The sequence below is a fragment of the Paramacrobiotus metropolitanus genome, unplaced genomic scaffold (assembly GCF_019649055.1).
Source record: "Paramacrobiotus metropolitanus isolate TYO unplaced genomic scaffold, Prichtersi_v1.0 Parri_scaffold0000168, whole genome shotgun sequence".
Taxonomy (NCBI): domain Eukaryota; kingdom Metazoa; phylum Tardigrada; class Eutardigrada; order Parachela; family Macrobiotidae; genus Paramacrobiotus; species Paramacrobiotus metropolitanus.
This window is the reverse complement of record NW_026570388.1, coordinates 159,151-165,150: the sequence shown is the minus strand read 5'-3', so window position 1 is coordinate 165,150 and position 6,000 is coordinate 159,151.

The following is a 6,000-nucleotide window of genomic DNA, read 5'->3' as shown; positions in this document are numbered from 1 at the left end:
GCTCCACGTCCTCATTGCTGTTGATCGTCTGCGGATGGTCAACTGTTCCCCGTCGTACCGCGACAACTACCTTAACCGTCGCAAAAAGACATGCTTGTTTTGTTTGTCTGTTCTGGTCTACGTTCATGTCGTTCAGTTTCCCATGTTCTTGCTGGAGTTTTTCTACTACAATCCACCGGAACGCCGCACAGTGTGTCAACTAGCGGCCGGTGTGCTGATGCAGTGGAGAGCTGTGGATATCGTCGTACACCGCTTTGTACCGCTCATTCTGGTTATCGGGATCTACTTCTATATCGTTATTCTACGGTGGAAGAGAAAACGGTTAATTTATCCCCAGACAAATGATGTCGCTTCCGATCACTTGGGGGAGAGCGCACCAGGTGCAAGAAACCTGAAAGCGATAGCGTCTAGCATAAGAAAGCGCCAAGTAAAGCCCTTTGTCGTTCTGACATCTACCGCGATTTCGGTGTTTTTCTGCTGGATGCCGGCGGACGTTTACTGGAGTGCGTTGTTCTTGGGATTTCGGATGCCTGTGTGGGGATTCAGCGCAATCACCATATTGTACAATCTGCAAATGATTTTTGATCCGTTAATGTGGCTGATAAGCTTGAGACTAAAATAATTTCTCGAAATAATCCGCATGTATGAGACAATGAGGTGGAGGTGCGCCACTGTTAAACGAGATTCCGTTTCTTTCGGGTGTGGACATTGTGCGGCATTTCGAATAGTTATACCTTCGACAGAATTAAAGCCTGCCTATAACATTCCTGCATGCTATTTAATCGTTGCTTCCGCAGAATTTTAAAAACTCGAACACCGAAAGAGACCTAACGCTTCCAAAATGTACGAGTAATTGAAATGAGCAACAGCGCATGCTGACCTTTTTTTAGAATCGGCATAACTGCATCAAGTTGGATCTAATCCTGCAGGGTATGTTCATGGCACCCAACGGTCCTCGTATGGACTGAAGTTATACAACACACCATACGAGCGACCGCATACAATTCCAGTGTGATATTCCAAAACAAAATTGAATACTGGGCATCCCAGTGATTCCAAAAAGCAATGCTTGTATGGTTTTATGACTTCGATCCTCTTGCCTACTTGAACAGGTCGTCAACTGCATGTGCACGTATTAATTTGTTAAACTGACTCCTCTGTGCGTATTTTTTAAGAGTACTAAAAAGGAACAGCAGCGCTCACAAGGCGGTGCTTATTGCAGCGCATCGATCGTGATTCGTGATGGTAACGTCCTTTAACGACTACTTTAACTACTACTACAGTTTGGGCACAATTCCGTATCAAGAAAGCATTGAAGAAGTGTTTTTGTTGTAAATTTAATGCTTTCTGTTTTATTTGTAGAAGTGAGCGTGTAAACTGTCTGTATTTTGAGCTTCCTCCCGGACAGACAGTTGCCGTCATGCGTGCACATCAAAGGTAATTTTAAACCTAACTGTAAACTGATTTTGTGGTGATAGCCGCTAATGATAAACTACCGTAATATTTCAAGTCTATATCGCCCTTATCAAGGTGCTAGGAAAGCGTCTGCGGGACCATTCCGGAAAAAAGCGCTCGCACGAATTTCTCCGACAGCGACTCTCATTCGAGATACAGCGAGGCAATGCGGCATCAGTACTGGGTACAATTGGCAAAGCGGAAAAGCTAAATGAACTCCATATGTTACAAAGTGTAGCTCTTTCGCTTGCTTGTAATGGTTTTCGTTTATTGATACATGTGTACCTCGGTTTGTAAATAAAATATCTGTAATAGTCTATAACTGCCTATTAGTTACTCGCCGGAGGTTGCAAAGTTAACGCTATTTCCCAACAACTTTTCTCAAAATACCGCTAATTTTTCTATTCTAATTACTGAAAACCTCTTTTAAGTGTTGACTTCTCAGTTATAACAAAACCAGATACTTGGTGAAGCATCTAGCAGCATGACTAATGTCGTGTGTGTTTCCATGATTGATTATTAGAGGTCAATTGCATTGTTATTGTTTATTACGACTTACGAGTACTACCGTGCAACCATGCGTCATAACACATACAACTATCTATGACAAGAGGCTGTCATCCATATTGTGCCTCCACAGTCAACAGATTTCTTTTCACAAATGTAAGGTACGTAAATAAAGGCTCCCTAAGATGAAGGCAAAGCAAGCAAAGAATATCAAAAGATAGTAGAATATCAAAAGCAAAGTTAAAAATGTAGCGTAAAGAACTTATGGCAAATCCAGGATGTGGATTTGCCTGTGTATATTGTGGTACTTTTTTATAACTCGCAGAATGCTAATTGAAACTGAACATAGGTTTACTAGCAAAAGGCGCGTTGGCGGGCTTTAACAGGCCTGGAGCGAGGCTGCAGTGAAATTTTCTTTACTGTTGCAGTCCGCACAAGTTGTGCCGAAGAGTTTATTTACGAAAAATTGCAAGTCGTGTAAAGACACGGTTGCTACTGCACCCAACCAGTTGCATTTTTTTTGCCTGGAGGAAACTAATTACCAATGCACTTCATAACTAATGTATGCCAGTTTCAACATATAGTAATAGTGCCACGTTGTGCAAATAATTTCTCGATGAGACATGCTCGATATAACAAAATGCTTGCTAACAGTAGCAGCTTATTTGAATGTGAGAAATGCACCGGGTATATAAAGTTTTCCAAGAACAAAATGCCAACAGGGCACCTGATTTAAGAATGTCTCCAAATTATTTCCATCGAACTAATAATCTGATTTACTTTTGATTGGAAAGTTGGCAGCCGTTTCTACAATAACTGCGGTTACAGGATTACTATACACCAAAACACGACAAGAGTGCCGCTTTCGTGGTACAGTAAAACCTGTCTCTACATACACCTGGTAAACAAATACACCTGGAAGTAAATACGCTGAAACTGGAACCGGCGCATCCCGTAGACTATAACATAGGGGGGATCCTGTACAGTGCATACACCTGTATAATAGGCTTACATACACTTTTGTTCTTAACCGGATGCGAAATACCCATATGTAAGAACCTGCTGGCTACATACAGTCTGGCCAAGACAAACAAAATACAACGAAAATGAAAGTTAAGTGTAACTTAGCTAATGTTAAATTGGCGCAATTTACGAATTCCTGTACAGTTGTTTCCCTGTTAATCCCGGCACCGGCAGCATGGTGCCGTGTGCATTTTGCCTTTCGCGCGTTACAGCTTACTCGCATTCGTGTTTTCGGCTACATTCATGCTGTTACGTTCGAATTTCTGGAATCTCGCTAAAATCTTCCAGCAATACCCTTCGTGTCTTTAATTTACGGTGATCAGAAGCATTCTGCATAATGCCACCAAAGAAAAGCCTAACCGAAACCTGAGCCCGAGAAAAACGCGCTCTGGCGGCGGCACCAGAGGAGGCCGGGCTCCCCAATCCAGGATGCGTCCCAGCCGAGCGCGACCGATCCCAGTCACCTGCTCCTACAATCAGGTCGAAAGTCGTAGTTGTGGATCCACCGGCACCCGATTTGCAAACCGTGATGGTGCGACAGGACCAACAGCAGCGACAAATCCAACAGCTCCTGGATATTGTCACACCGCTGGCAACCAGGAGCTTGGGGTTCCCGGCCTATCTCTCCAGCAACTGCATCTGTCATCCAGATTGAGTCGCACCCGGACGGAAAAGGGATGTGCATCACAGCAGAGGAAGCAGCGGACGCGCGCATCGCCGACGAAGAGGTAAGAGCAGCAGTTCTAGGAGCCGCTCCTCGTCTCACAGCCGCTCACCCGCCCGCCCGCCGATTTTCGACCGTCTGGGTCCGCATCCCTGCGGAAATCAACGAAGCGGATACCGCGCATCATCGTCCGCTCGAAACGCTCTGCTCGATCGGGCGAAGCACCTGCCAGCGGTCCCCAGCAGGGTTCGCCGGCGACTTGCGGACCCAACGCGGTACGTCGATTTTGATTGCTTGCTACCAAAAAACCGGGTGGAAAAACCGAAGCATGGAGGCTCCAAGCTGGTAATGTCAAGAGGACACGTCGTGTTAAAGCCAAACGAAGTGCGCGTAGTCGTTGACTCCTTCACCTCCTGGATCCGCGCCTTTTCCGTGTTCCTGGCATACCGCGTCACAATCGTGCCGGAGCTAGCTACGGCCCTGGCTAAGTATCAAGATCTGATTGCGGCATACGTCGACCGGGGGGTTCCGACCGCCCATTGGCTCGAGTATGACCGGCAATTCAGATCGCTCATGACCAGCCACCCTCATGAAATTGACATGTGGGCCCGCCAGCATGACGACACTTACGCCGATTATATCCAAAACGCCGTGCCAGAGGAGGCTGCCAGCGACAGTGACCCAGAGAGTAGATTGAAGAAGATAGCAGCCTCCACGGACAAATGCCGGAACTGCGGAGAGCTGGGCACTTTATCGCCCAGTGCAAGCAGCCACGCCGCGGCCAGGCCGGTTACGTACCGCCCTTTCGTCCCGCCCCAGCAGCGGGGGGCGAAATCTGCCGCAATCATAACTACGGCCACTGCACCGAACCATGCAAACATCGGCGCCTTCACGTCTGCGAGCACTGCCGGGAAAAGGACCACAAAGCACCCCAGTGCAAAGCCGGAAGTCGCTGAGCCGTCGAGAGTTCCGGCAAGCGCTTGGACGCCCCTGCGTGCCGACGCTTTTGCCAGGCTGCTCACGGATCACCCCGATAAAGATCTCCGTCAGTTCATCCTCAACACCTTGCGTACCGGAGCTGATATTCGGTATACAGGACCGCAACAAAGCCGGTCCACAAGTAATTCACAGTCCGCACGAATTCACCACGACGCGCTCCTGCAAAGCATAAGAAAGGAGGTTTCGCTGGGTCATACCGTCGGACCATTCTCTGCTCCTCCGCTGCCTCACTTCGTCGTTAACGCGCTGGGCTGCCGTCCAAAAAAAAGACGGGGCCATCGGACTATAATGGACCTTTCCCAACCGTACGGAAACAGCATCAACGACTACATAAGGGGCGATGAAATGCCCTTGCAGTACTGTTCAGTCGACGATGCTGTACGCCTAGTCGTGACCGCCGGCAAAGGCGCAGTGATGGCCAAGATGGACATCAAGTCCGCGTTTCGCCTCATTCCCGTCAGACGCGCCGACTGGAACCTGCTGGGGTTCAAGATTAGCGGTGAGTACTTTTTCGACATAGTGCTACCGTTCGGTTGCCGCTCTTCACCTTATATCTTCGAATTCTTCTCCCTTGCTGTTCACTGGTGTGTGGGAAAGAGAGCACGGCTAGTTACCTTGCTACACTACGTAGATGATTTCTTTTTCGTTGGCAAACCTCGGACGATCGAGTGCAGTCTGCTCATGCAGTCTATGGAGGCAGTGTGCAGCGAGCTTGGGGTGCCATTAGCTCTGGACAAAACAGAGGGCCCCGCCACTCGGCTGACATTCCTCGGCATAGTGCTTGACTCGGTGGCGCAGACTCTCAGCCTGCCCAACAATAAGCAGCTAGACATAATGGAAACCCTCAAGAATTGGGTCGGAAGGGAATCCTGTACCACTAACGAGCTGCAAAGTCTGATCGGTACATTGTCTTTTGCCTCAAAATGCGTACCATCCAGTCGGCTGTTCACGAGGCGAATGATAATGCTGCTTTCCGCCTTCCATGGACGTTCCACTATCACTCTCACCGACGACTTTCACAGTGACCTGGATTGGTGGAGAACATTTCTGCCACAATGGAACGGCACGGCCCTCTTCCTGGACCCGGACTGGACCACCTCTGACGTACTGCACCTTTATACAGACGCATCCGCCACGCTTGGTCTGGGAGCCTTTATCAAAACGAATGGTTCCAGCTTAGGTGGCCAAAGTGGATCCTGCAACGCCCGCCATCAATTGAGTACCTGGAGATGGTTCCCATCCTCCTCGCGGCTATTGTTTGGGGGCGGAATTTGTGGCGACGAAAAATCATTTTCCATACTGACAACGCCGGCGCTGTGGAGGCATGGGCACGCCTGCTCCAGCAGCCCGGG